General features: G+C 45.0%; 1 protein-coding gene across 3 annotated transcripts in view; it reads right to left on the bottom strand.

Annotated features, from left to right (window-relative positions):
* The window catches only part of TRMT9B (tRNA methyltransferase 9B (putative)), a 48,576-nt gene that overhangs the window by 19,141 nt on the left and 14,474 nt on the right, over nt 1-14,961 (bottom strand). For 2 of the 3 annotated variants that reach the window (XM_036011669.1, XM_036011670.1), the window contains one exon: nt 3,748-3,944. The gene's annotated coding sequence lies outside the window, so the exon portion shown is untranslated. Of the gene's footprint in view, nt 1-3,747; nt 4,679-14,961 lie in introns of those variants that run through there. The other variant, XM_028526917.2, reaches the window with a different exon arrangement.

Raw genomic sequence — 14,961 nt, 5'->3', positions numbered from 1 at the left:
GAGTGACTGCTCTTGATGGACTGACAGCATAGGCATTTTAAGCCAAAAAAAGGATGAGATGGGAATGAATTGCTCATCATAAGAAATGTGAAATATCTACATAATGAAAGGTGAAAACTACCAATCATATTATATTAGAATCTGCTAACTTGTTACTCATGAGTTTGTTCTATTTTCTCTTTATCAATATTAACATTTTCTATTTTAAGCATATTATTTAAAAATTGAGAGAAAACCAAATACAGTTCTGTATTCCACATTTTTTAACTTAATTTATGACAGTGAACCAAGAAAAAATTCTGCCTGCAGCCTTCTCCAATTTTCACAAACAAATGCAATCCCAACCCCTAAATTCTACAAGACTTGAAATGTTTCATAGTCTGTAAAATGTGACAGTGGTATAAGTACTTCTACCAGATTCTGAACTTCTGAAGAAGAACCATTTCATATATTCTTTTGTCTTGCCAACAGTATCAGATGCTAGGCTTCCATATAATAGGGTTAACCATGTTTTTAATGGATAAATGAAAAATGAAATTGCTGCTAATTGAGCAATGTTTATTTTATTTATTTTATTTTTTATTTTTTTAATGTGGTGAACTGATTTTTTTAAAAGATTTTATTTATTTATTTTTAGAGAGGGAAGGGAGGGAGAAAGAGAGAGAGAGAGAGAGAAACATCAATGTGCGGTTGCTGGGGGCCATGGCCTGCAACCCATGCATGTGCCCTGACTGTGATGCTTTGGTTCGCAGCCCGCACTCAATCCACTGAGCTATGCCAGCCAGGGCTGTTTATTTTATTTTTAACAGTTTTATTTAGGTATAACTGACAAATAAAGTGCACAAGTTTAAAGTGTGCGATTTGATAAGTTTTCATAAATATACACACCTGGGAAACCAGGAAGACAATTAAGATGGTGAACATAGCCATCACCCACGAAGTTTCCTTGACCCCTTGTTAGTTATCCTTCCCACCTATCACTCTTCCTTCATGCCATGTTTCTGGGCAAGAAATGGGGGTGGATGGGTGTGCATTGAGAACTACATCCAACTTTCACAATTTCAAAGGCAACTCTGATATCTGATGTGAATACAACACAATGAAAACATCTTTAATGATCAGTGAAAAGTTATACACACACACCACACACCATGTATAAGTAGTAAAAAGAGTCAGAGGAGCCGAAAATGCTTCCAGAGAAAAGATTTTCCCAGTGTCTCATCAAGGAGATGGACTGGACGCCCCGAGACCCAGGAAACCCTGAGACAGCTTCATTTTGTCTCCTGCAGTGGCTCCTGGTCCCCAGGGAGGAGTCAGCCGTGGCGCGTGTCCTCAGGACAGTGTCCGGGAGTTCACGCAGAGCCTGGGGTGGGGTCACAGCTCTGTCACTGGCGGGACTTCTCTTTTGTTTGTGATGGAAACTTCTCTTACATCATACCCTGAGTCTGCGCACCATGACTTTTCTCTACAGTCAGGCCTCCATCTTTAGACTCAGTAGAAAACACACTTGTTTTTTAAATATTGGTCTCCACATGCCTATCAACTACGTTTATGAATGAAACCTCTTGTTATCAGGTAATAAATACAACAGCCCTTTTAGGGGGAAAGGGAGAGCAACTACATGACCTTGGAGCAGGTTAAGATTTCTTAAACAAGTCACGTAAACACTGACTTTAAAAGCAAAAATAAAAAAATTAGACTATGTTGAAATCATGACACCCTGAAGGTGAAGAAAATTCAACCCCTGAGGACATGCTGCACGCGGCTGAAAGCACTCCGTGGGAGGTCTCCAGCGATAGAACGTTCCACATTGGCAGGGTCACCTGGGAGCCAATGCCAGCCCCGGAGAAGGTCGGAGTCCTTGTGATCTGCTGCCATCGTCCTCGTCACCTCTCCATCTCTCTTTGTATCGCCACAACCTAGTATCTGAGCAGTTGTTACCATTTCCTGGTTGGTGTCTCCGTCCCCTTTGCCTTCTTCCCACCCCCACCTTCGCCACCTCTGGCATATCCATGCTGCTGCGAGTTCACAACATCCTTCTCCATCAGTACTCGCTTACTTGGGTAGTAAAAGGTGCCTGGAGAGACCACAGCCATATGCGTTATTCCTGGCTCGACGGCTGTAACTTATAATTTTCCCTCCGTGAACCCAACGAAAGCAGTTTAGAATGTCTCTTTCCTGCTGGAAAATTTCCCTCCCTGTCTATTTGATAATAACACTTCCTTGTGGAAAACCCACCAGGGGATCTCTACTATCTATGGGATAAAGTTTGCACCCCTCAATCGGTCATTCAAAACCCTCCAGGACCTGGCCCCGGTCTACCTCGCCAGCCTTGTATCCTGTGCCTAACGGGACTCGAACACTCCACCCAAAGAACCTACTCACCTTGCCGCGAGTGGGCCCCTCCACAGCTCCTCGCTGAGGTCTTTGCCGAAGCCAGCAAGCTGTTCGCTCTCACCTGAAATGCTCCCCCGTCACCTAGCCCCTCCAAAGTCTTCCCGGCCTTCAAAGTCTAGCACAGCTTCTCCCTCCCCCGTAAAGACGTCATGGGTAACTACAGATAAAAATAATCTCTGCCAGTATTTCTGTATACTGCCCAAGTATTATCTCCGTCCCTCCTAGGGCATTTCTCCTGATACCGCCTTGAACTCTCAGCTCTGTATGTGTTCCCCACTAGATCAGAAGCTGCTGGAAGGCAGGCGCTGGACGCGGAGCAGTCACTCAGTCGTTAGCCGACAAGCCAATGAGTCCGTGAGCTGTTTCCTTAGCATCCTCGGCAAGACACGCTGCTTTCCTCCAGACAAACCGGTCCTCGAGTCTTAGGTTCTAAACCATAAGCACGCTGCGGGGGGCCGACCGCCGCTCCGAGGGAAGCACGGCTCAGACAAGCTCCCCTAGCGCGCTCTCTAGTTCCTGACCTCCTGTTTCGGAGATGTGCCCTAGGTACGCGGTAGTCACAGTTTTATAAATAAAATCAAATCTAAATCTCATTAATTGTGCTCCTATTATAAATGCCACAGAAGACACAGTGTTAAAAATGAGAGCACAAAACTCTGCTTTAAATTTTAAAGATGCACTTAAACTATAATTCTGGAGTAAAAATACAAGTCAGGAGAGTTCAAAGAATTTACTTATACTTAATGATAAAATACACAGGGTTTTTTTAGTTTTTGATATTTGATTCTTTAAACTTAACATCTACGTATTACTTTCAAGGACAAATTATACTTTAAGCTTTTGTATAATAAAAACTGTCATTTAACAACACTTTTTAACTCCTAGAAAAGCATTTTGCACCGATAAAAAGAACCTAAATCCAGTATATTATTGTAATTTTAACTTACTCTGTACGACTATTCTCAAATCCTTTTTTCCATCTAGTGCAAAAATAAATTCTAACTTACTTTATTTATTTTTAATATTTAATTTTTTATTGTATTTTTTCCATTACCATTTATCCCCCTTACGCCCTCCTCTTCCTCCCCTCCCCCATCACCACACTGTTGTCCGTGTCCATGAGTTCTTTCTTCTTTTTGCTCCATCCCTCCACTCCCCACCCCGCACCCCTAGAGCTGTCAGCCTGCTCTCTATCCATGAGTCTGTCGCCTAGACTCACTGATATAAAATGACACTTTATGTCATTGCCATAAAAACACAGGAGCTGGGACTAATCAGGTTCCCTGAACACGCGCAGTGCCCCAAACCCTCCCATTATTTAAACGGCAGTACTAGCTGAAAGCAGCTAACCTGAGTCATCTTGTGATTACAGGAAAATCACTTCTTGTCTTCGTGATTGATGGCAGTTTCCACTTTCAGTGAGTGACAGCTGGCACTCCTGACCTTCTCAACGTGTAATGCACATGAAAAGTCGAAGCCTAAAATCAAATAGCGAGGTCCTTCACATGATGAGCCACTCTGCAGGAATCTTTGCAGCAAATGCAGGCCTTATGAAGGAAAAAAACAGTAGATGTCACTTTATATAATAAAAATACTGAACCAGCCGCAGCCCAGGTTGATCTCTGGACCCATGCACATATTACCCAGAGAAGAAGCAATTAGAAAGAACTGTTACTATGTGGAGTGCGTGCCAGAACTGTAAGAGCAATTTCTGAATTGATCCCTAAGCTTTCTGTAACATGTACAGTCCTTCTCCCCCAAAATGAAATCGAATGGTTTCATTTTATTCTTGGAAAAAGCACAAGCACAGAAAGTCAACTCAGAATACAGTGGCTTGATTAAGTGTACTACTTTTTAAAGATGGTATTACCAAAGTATGCTAAATCATTCCAGCTCCGCTCAGCACCTGTTTATGCTATCAGCTCCTCCATGTCACTGGGACGAGTGCTCCCGTTCTTCTCATCCACATTTATTTTTTCATTTTTCATAGTACAGTGGGTCTGTCATGAAACCTGTCATAAAGCTCTTAGATACCAAAAAAAAAAGAAAAAGAAAAAAAAGAGCTTGCATGCCCGAAAAGCACGTGGTTATGCAGAGGTCCTGGGGGTACAACGTGAGGTCTGCAGAGATGCCTCGTGGGTAGGAGGAGCCCATCCTGTAAAACCTCGGGCCAGATCCCTCACCTGTAAGGAAGGCAAGTGGACTCTAATCTGATCACAGTGCTCAACTGTCTTTCTTGGACTTCTTATCATTTGTGTGGGCACCTCACTGCTACAAACTGTATCTCTTATTGCAGTGTCTCTCAATGAGACATTGTACTGAGAGTACAATGACTCTCAGGATGGTGGGGGTGAATGTGGCTTGCCCCAGCTTGCACCTGCATCCCTCCCCACCCCAGTCTGGGTCTCTATTTAAGAATCAATGACCTGGGTGTGCTCGAAAAAGCTCTCTGGTCTTTGGAATATACACACTCCTTTACACTCCAGGCATTTCTCAATCACACGCACGTGTATGATCTGCACCACTGAAGAGCCACAAGGCTGACGTTTGGCGAAGAATATTTAAGAAGGGTTTTGAAGGAGCTATTAGTCAAAGGATCTCATTTTCCCTCACGCACTCTCAGAGCTTGCCCTCATCATAAAGCAGGTACATTTGTTTACTGAGCAAACATGCTCGTCCTGAAACGGAAGGCTGTCTATGTGCGATCACTCTTCCATGGCCGACCCAGGCATTCTGCTATCTCCAGCCAACTCGGCTGTCTGTGCACCTTTCCTTCAGGCATCGGTGCCTAAATGAACTAGCCACCCTGAGAGGCTGGCATCCCAGCTGAAGCTCGGGCAACGGTAGAGGTGAGTCAGGTGAAGGCGGGGTGGGTGGCTCCAAGCACAGGAAAGAGCACGTGCAAAAAAGAACTTCAAGCGGATTAACAACAATAACAGCAAAACACAACACCCAAACATAGATTGATCATTTACTATCAACCAGGCCACTGTTAGCATTTAACATATATTAGATCTTAGAGTCTACCAAATCATTATATGAAATAGACACTACTATGTCCCTTATTTTACAGATAAGAAAATAAGGCAGAGAGTACGTGAGTGACTTTCCAAGGTTATGTAGCTAGTAAGTGGCAGAGGTCGGATTTGAACCCAGAAAATTGAATCCCGAGTTCACACTCTTAACTACACAGGTGGTTGGGAGGGAAGGAGAAGGGAAGACAGTGGTGCTACAAGAGCCTGGAAGAGGAGGCAGGAGGCAGACCGCACAGGGCCTAGTTTAGCATTCTAAGAAGTTCTGATTTTATCCTGAACATCATGGGGAGCCATTGAATTATTTCAATAAGAGAAATGACAAAATTTGATTTGGGTTTTAAAAATCTTCTCTGGCAATGGGGAAGACGGTTTTGCCTGGCCAGGTTCACAATGAAGACAGAGAAAGAACCTGGTTAAATACTTCAGATAAAGCATGATACTAAGCATGTTAGGACAAATACAAGAGATATTAAGGAGAAAGGATGAAATTAATAGGAACAGATGACTGATGAAGAGTTAAGGCCGAGCTCACCCAGAAGAGGACGTGGTAATAATCACGTGATTAAGATGTACAATACAGATGTACCGCCATCCCAAAACAAAGTGGTAGAGAGAATGAAAGGCAAACAGGAGGAAACATTGGTAATGACCATATGCAAACCTTGATAAACCCTTCCTCTGGAATGCATGTGAATATATCAAATAAAGTGACTTAGGATTTTTGCATGTATAGGAAAGGGGATAAAGAAGGACGAGATACTGGTAACCGACTTCGAAATGCCACAGTGATCAGTAAACATATCTTACATAATGGCACGGCTGTTTGTATATGCTCCTTGTGTTCTGTACTGCATTTAAGCGTTTTCCCGAGAGGGACAATGTATCTTGTGGTCACTGAGTTTTGGCTTGGTGTTTCAATTTACGGATCGCTCAGTAAATGTCTGCTGTATGAAGAGGTGAAGGAAGGAAGAGAAAGGAAAAGCTGGCCCTCTAGATAGCATTCTCATTCACCATCAGAGGGGACACGCCAGAGAGGAGGTTCAGGGTTGATACGTTGTTTCTATGGTATCTGAAGGACAACAGAGTAGGATGAATAGGAAACCCAGGAGAACAAGCTGGACTGGAGATCATTTAAAAATCACCATCAACCTCAGACTTGGCTGTTAGGGCCCTAGGAGAGGATTACGTGTAAAAAGATCGTGCAGAGTAAGAGAAGGAATGAGGTGAGAACATCAAGGACCACCAATATCCAACCCCCGTACATGAGCACTAGAGGACAGGTAGCCATGTGTAGCTATTAGAGCCCTACCATAATTAAATTAAATTCAGGAAACACGGACTGAGCGCCGACTGGGCAACAGCTGCTTTGGCAGCTAGCAGAGGGGCAGCAGATGGGCGGTCCCCACTCTCAAGAAGCTACAGCTCAATACAAGAGTAATGCGGAAGAATAATGCTGAGAAAGCAAGGGTAGGTAGCAAGCATGTGATTTACTGATACAAAAGTAGAGGTAGCAAACAATATTCGCTTGTATAATTTGGAGAGATACTTTGAGTATTATCCCTTCTAAATAATGCGGCAAGTGAAACAAGGGGCTGTTCTAATAAACATTCCCTCTGCTGCACGGAACTCCTTCATGATACACCAGAGAGACTATAGGAGAGGTGCTAGGGAAGGAACACCTGGCATTTCTGATAGAGAGCCTGGGTGCAGAACACACGCAAGGCTTCAATACAACGAAACACTCGTCTGTGGCACTGGGACAAGATGAGCCTCTCTGGATTCCCACCAGAGACCAACCGGTTACCCTGGAGTAAATGTATGTTGTAAGCGAGTGAGAAAAATGAGGGGAGTTGATCCTAAGGGAAAGGGACCAAATATTCCTCCCAAATACTCACTTTTCCTGGAAATCTGAAGGACTGTGTGTCTAGGTTAAATTCACTTAGGAGTAAGGTATTATCTCCGAAATCTAAATGCAGGGAATGAAGGTGACACTGTCTTTGTGGGGGCTGTGTGTGCACATGGGCACGGCGACAGGAGGAAAATACGAAAAACAGGAGACCAGAGTTCCCAGTGCAGTATGAGTGATGAGCCTTGTTTACCGAAGGCGGCTCCTCCCCAGGCGAGGACTCGGCCCCGTTCATTGTAATCCATTATAAGCCACTTGGAGTCTGCAGGGGCCAGAAATGAAGAAGGCAATCTAATATATGGGATTCAAGATAAATAACAATGCAACCCCAAGCATCCCACAGGCATTCGCTGTTGGTGTCACTTGACCAAACCAGCTCTCAGTCTGTGTTCAGATAAAGGTTACAGGGTCCCCAGCGCAGCGGCTGGGAGAAGGCTCTCTGTGAGCACGAAGGGCAGCACCAGAGGGGAGGCAGGACGTCACCGTCCTCTTTTCTCTTAGGACAGAGGGCTCTGGCAGGTGGGGTGACAAGGAGCGCCACAGTCATTTTACTGTCCAGTGATTGTTCAAGAGGGATCTTTGACAGGGAGACCCATGGTAGTCCACTACGACTCTATCAAATATGTGATGATTTTCTACGAACGAAAGGGAGAAATATGAGGATGAATTATGTATTAGTGTAGTTCGGTGATTTTTAATTGGTGTGCGCAAAATTGTCTAAAACAAGCAATACCTGACTATTTAGTCAGGGGCACTGACCTCTCCTCCATTAGCTTGTCAAATAAAAAAATGATAGCAGCAACACAACAATAGCCACCAGTGCGAATCCCAGGTTGAATCATGAATATCTAGGTCATGTAGTATAGTTGCATCTTATTGGTCACGTTGTATAATAAGGTTCTGTCTGATTGGTTAATTCTTGGTGCCAGAAATCCTTATATATAAGTATAGCCACCTGATTTTTTAAAATCCTTTTTTAAAGATTTTATTTTTAGAGAGAGGGGGAGGAAGAAAGAGAGAGAGAGAGAGGAACATCGATGTGCAAGAGAAAAATCAATTGGTTGCATCTTGCATGCCCCCAACCAGGGACCTGGCCCACAACCCAGGCGTGTGCTCCGGCCGGGACTCAACCCAGCGACCTCCCGGTTCGCAGGCTGGCGCTCAGTCCACTAGCCACATCAGCCATGGGAGCACCAGAGTTTTTAAAAAGTCACTTTGGAACAAAAATGGTTGGTAATTACTATTATTTTTTTTTGCAAATCAATCAAAAGTATACCTATTTTTGTCACATCAGCAAAATAATTTTTTGGTGTGCTGCAGAATTTTAGTAACTAGTTTATGTGTGGCTTGAGATGAAAAAGGTTGAAAACTGCCAGTGTAGTTCATAAAGTGTCTGTAATACAATTGACCCAAAAGAGATGCTTATGGGGTAATTACTAAAAAAACCCCGACTGTACATGTGAGGTTCAGGAAGTCCAGTAAAACCTGGACTGTCAGGTACCTCGTCCTACAGATCCCACCCGTGTCTCCCTCCTCTGGCGTGTCTCCCCACCACTTTCCCCGCGCCTCGCCCAAGGTTAGGCTCTCACCTTGGAGTCCAGGAGTTCCCACTCTTGTGGGTTTCACAGACCCAAACAATCTCAAAGGGACATTTGGAAAACTGGAAGGATTAGCTGACTCTTTACCTGAAAGCTAGACCACTGCGTACACACACACACACACACACACACACACGTTTAAACCCTATTTATTGTCACGATTGGTACACAGATAAATGCACAGTTTACCCCCACGATAGCTGGGAGGCCGTAATGTCTAACTTTAATAAAGCAGTCCTTTAAAATGGAATAAAATTTAGCTTTATAAAAAACTGACTAAACTCCCTTTAATTTTCTCATCCCACTACAGACTGATGAACACATTGTCACAAACCAAGACTGGAACGAAGAACTGAGTTTGGGGTAAATTTTGTTATGTATATTTTAGTACAATTTTAAAAAAACAACAGATTTCAACTTCTTCTGCAGGCCTGTTGGGGTATTCTAGCAAATTTCAGAATGTGAGAGTAATTGCCACCTAACGTCCGGGGGACTGTGCCTGTTGCTACGCCCGTGTCCCTCCACGCCTTTCTCCACACCGCTTTGTATTGTGGGCGGGGGGCTCTGCAAACGATTCCTCTTTGCCAAGGGGTTCTGCACTCGTGGCCCATGAAAGGGAGACTGGAAGGCCAGAGGAGGGAGAAAGGACCAAGCCTTCCTGGTTGCTTCCGTTTCTGCCTGTTACCTGGCAACCACCCTTCGCCCAGCCAGCAGCATCAGCTTCCGGTAGTAATTCCTAAGTTTCTTCCACTCTCCTAGAAACAGCCCTTTTGCACAGCCCTACGAGATACCTGCACTGGCCAAGCAGCACCACAGCCAGGAGATCTGTGTCCCAACACATATGAGCTCCCCAGCCATCCATACTAGCCAGCCGGCGTCCCCTTCTCGGATGTCTGGGGCCCTCGGAGTCCCCAGGGTCTGGGTCCCAGTTCTGGGACTCCTGCTCTGAGCCTCCTGCTCTGAGCACCTAGGTGCTCACACCCCACTCTCCTCTCTTTGTTGCCCCAACACAGGGTGGCAATTGCAGTTGCCTTTGTTGTCCAGTCTCACCTGTTCCCTCTTCTGTTTATCCAACTCCGTACATACGTTTCCTCTGTCAGCATAACTGGGTGGCTTCCACTTTCCTGACTGTATGCAGACGAACACTGTAATATTTTGCACTGCTCTGCAAGAGATGAAGACAAGAAAGAATTCCATTTCCACATCCTGCCACGGCTGTTTATTTAGTCTGTCTCCCCCAACCAGCTGGTGAACACCCTGACATCAGGTCTTTCGGGTTCACTGATGCACGCACCCACCACTCTGGACAGAGCCTGGCACACAGCGGGGGCCCAATCATCTGCATTAGGTAAATGAATAGGAAGTATTTAAGCTTAAAAAAACAAGTTTGGCCATGAAAACATGCTTGTAATATATAAAGGTTATCACCATGTGCAAATATATCCAGAAGGAAAGTGTGTAGCTGAACTTTGAAAAGCTCTTTCTGAAATTCTTAGCAATATCCACTTTTGTTTTTCCTCCCCTCCTTTCTTGTTTAATAATTGTTCTCAGTGGAGGTTTCTCCATATGTTTCTTATGCATTTTGGCAGGAGAGTTACATAATAATTTATATTATGATTTACAAGAAATATATATTTCGTCTTTGTCTACTGTTCCTGCCATACAGCTCCCAAACCCTTATAATATCCCATGTAAGAGCCATAAGGGCATCATCCCCTGTTCTGTACTCAGTTTCCCCTCAGTTCCTGAAATAACTGCAGAGCATAAATGTGAAATGGGTATCTTTTGTTATTAATAAATGACAAGCCCCTTTTCACTGCACTTGACTTTATGTCAATGCAGTGACCTTTATAAAGCCTCTAAGGAGGTCGCTGGCGGCCAACCTCCTGATGAGAGGGTTGGACCGACAGGCCCATGAGCAGACAGCCAGAGAGGGCCTGGAGGCTAAGTTCAAATGCGAATCAATGCTTTACTCAACCCATGCCTCCGTGAAAACCCAAGGGGACACGGTTTGGGGAGGTTCCAGGCTGAGGGACAAGCATACATCCCTGTGTCGGGAAGCTGGCACACGTCCAGCTCCACGGGGACAGGAGCTTGGGACCTGGGAGAGCCCAGGACTTGCACTATGCACCTCTTACATCTGGCTGTTCCTGAGTTCTACCCGTTCAAAATAAACCAGTAATTCCATAAAGAAAACGTTTTCTCGAGTTCTCTGTGAGCTGCTCTACAGGTTAACAGAGCCCAAGGTGGGGGTGGTGGGAACACACAGTTGGTCAGAATGTCAGCAGTTTGGTCGGAAGCCCAGGTCATAACACAAGAGTTATGACGAGTGGCTGGAGGGAGGAGGCCATCTTCTGGGACGAAGCCCTCAACTTGCAGTATTGTTTGCAGCAGAAATGAGGCTCTTCCATGAGATCTCAAGGAGGGCATTCCAAGGATGCACACATGGGAGATTGTGGTGTGGCAAAAGGGTCTATTCCAGTAGAAATGGAAGCTGCCCCCTGGGTTCCCAATTTCCCATCTCTCTCTGTCCCGCCATAGGAAATCAGGGCCGGTAAAAGAGTCCATGTCCAGAGATCCCGCACCATAAGCAAGCATCTGGCTTTCAGTCCATTTCAGTCCAGCATCTGGCTCATTTGCTAGTGCATCTGGCTGCAATGCACTGCTGTGCTGAGGTAGTCGGGCTCCTGCCTGGAGCCTGGTTGGAGTCCATGTGGCCACTGGCTGCTAAGGCCTCATGGCCATGGAGAGAGATGCGCAAGTGCATGGGGTGAGTGAGGGTCACGAAAAGAGAAAGAGAGAGAGAGGGAGAAAGAGCTCTTTGTACTCCTGGGGTTAAAACCAGGAGCTTAGGTTTGGGACGGACCAGGTGCTTTTTCAAATTGGCCAATGAACTTCCCAAGTTTTTGTGGGTTTTGAACAGGTCCATCCCCCAGTTAGGCTGACAGGCCTCTATGGTCCATCATCTCCGCTGCCCCCCACCACCTCCCAACAACCCAGTGGGGGGTGGGATGGGAGGAGTGTTATTCCTCCTGGCAGAGCAGTGCTGTTACCCCCTGGGGGTAAAGCTGTAGCTTCCTGGCGAAGCAACAGGCTTGTGCTCCCCAGCTTATTGAGCTCAATGTCTAAATCCCTTTGCTCCCCTTTCCTTTATTGACAATAGCTAAATACCGACGGTGACAGGATTTCAGGCTACATCCAGGGAGATGGTGCCAGGACTGAGTAAAACTGTGGGACACCCAACTGGTGCTGCAAAACTGCCTAATGTGTATAAACCCCCGCACGTCTGGTGATCAGAGTGTCAGGAGTGAAGGAGTGAGTACTGAGAGTAGACACACAGGAGTGTATTTATTTACAGTTAGCCAATAAAATACACAATTTGAACATTGAAACACCAATAAAATATATTTAAACCTCACAAATAAAACTTCAATAGTAGGACTCAGAGCATTTTCTGTGATCAAAAAAACACTATACTGGGACAATGATACCTGGGTCCAGGTCTGTCACTGGCAGTGTGACCATGGGCGAGTCACTTAGCTTCTTTAGGTAACTGTTACTTTCTCTTAGGGATGACGGAGGTACCCGCCCCTCTTAAGGCTCTGATTTCACATAAAAGTATGCTGTAGCATCCCCACAGTACCACGTCACTTTGAAGCACTAACAGTCTACACAAGACTTGAATTTCTCCTGTCACAGCCCCTAAACCCACCGCTCTGCACAGACTGAGCCTGGACAAGTGTGAAGTGGCAGACAGTAAGCAGTCTAATGAAGAGCTTTGGTGCCAGTTCCTACTTCGAGTTCTAAATGAAATTATAATTTTATGTAGCTAATACTTTTAAAACTTGGCTGGATATTTATTTTCAAGGCCCTCATCAGTGGTGTGATATTACCATCCACAGCTGCACTAAACATCTAACACACTGTCTCACATCGCAGAGGTGAGAAAAGACCAGGTCAGGGCAGCCAGCTCTTCTCTTTCACTGACATCTAAGGGCATAAGGCAGCCCCAGAAGGGTCAGCACAGAAGCCCGATAGTGGAGCGCAGGCTGGCCTGGGAGGGGGCCCCGCACCCCAGGCAGAGCCACAAGGGTGAGCTGGAACAACGTGACCACAGGAGGTGGCGTGCACCTGCCTGTGGACAGACATTCTCTTCACTGTTATGTGTGATGGAGCATACAGAGCAATAGAAAAGTCGATCAAATGCCACTTTAGAGTTAAAGAGAACACAGGGAAAACAGGCTTAGGTAAGAAACAGAGCTCAGAACCAGAAGTTCAAGGACAGTGAAAGAACAGACTGCCGTGCTTAGTAATAAAAGATGTTTACAAAAGTGAACAGAATAAATTTGGGATTTTTTGGTTATTGTTTTCATATGATTTTGCTCACAGAAGCAAAATATGGCAGATATATGTATACACACATAAAATGTGTATGTGTGTTGTATATACACTCGCATATATGAAAATGCAGTTTTCTTACTGGGAAGAAAGCCAAGTATTGTTGGAGTTAGCACCAGTAAGGAGTTGAACAGAGTGAACACCAGTAAAGAGGTAAAGGGAGGGAATGTTCATTATCAACGAGGGACTCTAGGACCTCAAATGCTTCTATATACATTGTGTGTGTGTGTGTGTGTGTGTGTGTGTTTATTTACTTATCAGTAACACCAGATCCTGCAAGCCCATGTGAGCAGAAGAGCACAGCATGGTCAGGAGCACAGGAGTGCAGGTGTAATCAGCGGAGGCAGGACTTGGGTTTCACGTGAGCACATAAGTAGGAGCGTCTCTGGGGTGACTTCTGAGTCTGCAGACCGGCTGCCTCTCTCCGTGACGCTGGTCTGGCCCGGCCAGTGTGGTTAAGAAGTGCCACACTGCAGATCCATCACAGCTCAGTGATTCTGGTAACTGGAAAGGACCTACTGAGAGAGATGGAGGTGCCCTTCTGGGGCCGCCTTCTGCGCTGCCCGTCCTCACCTTACCTTAAAGGGACAGGAAACTGGGGAGGTCTGTCCACTCTGTTCCCCTTTCCGACCTCATCCTCATCCAGCAGGCTGCACCCCAGCAAAGTCACACATTTCTGCAGGCTTCTACGCTCCTGAGGGCTGAGTACATATGTCTTTCATGATTTGGGTAGCATCTCATTTAAAAAAGGAATTCATCAATATTGCTGTCTTTTTTTTTAAGAAGCTGTATTACAAGGTCCTTCAGCCTCTACAATGGCGATGGCAAAATTTAGCTTGTAACAATGTTCCAAAACAAATTTTTAAAAATTTTTTAAGATTTTATTTATTTATTTTTAGAGAGGAAGGGAGGGAAAGAAGGAGAGAAACACTAACTGTGTGGTTGCCTCTCACATGCTCCCTACTGGGGACCTGGCCCACAGCACAGGTATGTGCCCTGACTGGGAATCGAACCAGCCACCCTTTGGTTTGCAAGCCAGCAATCAGTCCACTGAGCCACACCAGCCAGGGCTCAAAATTTGTTAATAGCTTAGACACAGTTATTACTCTCATATTGACAATCACTATGCAGTAAAGACAATGTTCTGAAAAATGTACTTAATACTCTTCTGGCATGCTAAGTGGATTAATGGTTGTAATTCTACTATGGGAGTGACAGCTTCCATATTTAATGAGAAAAATCGAAAACTCAGGAGGCTTTCCCTTCCCTAGAAATTAGCAGTGTTAAAGAGCCACTGTAATTAGAAAGGATTCACTTAGTGCATTACTGGAGAAAATTAAAATACTCCAGAAGGAGGTGGTGTGAGTTGGTCAAATGCTAACAGGAAAGAAGTCATTTTGATGTCAACTCTCTCACAAGGAAAACACAGAAAATGGTTTCCCCAGGGCCCTAGAGTTAAGCAGTATTTAAGCATAAAACCCACAGAACATCTCTGCTTCCCATTTTGACATTTTGGGTACATTACAAAAAGTTTATTTTCATACTACCTAGAATTTCATTACCTATACTTCCCCTACCTCCAGAGTATTAACCATTGAGGGTGATACTGGTGATGAACACTATCTGA

Source organism: Phyllostomus discolor, chromosome 11 (assembly GCF_004126475.2).
Source record: "Phyllostomus discolor isolate MPI-MPIP mPhyDis1 chromosome 11, mPhyDis1.pri.v3, whole genome shotgun sequence".
Lineage (NCBI taxonomy): Eukaryota > Metazoa > Chordata > Mammalia > Chiroptera > Phyllostomidae > Phyllostomus > Phyllostomus discolor.
This window is presented reverse-complemented; position numbering and strand designations above follow the sequence as displayed.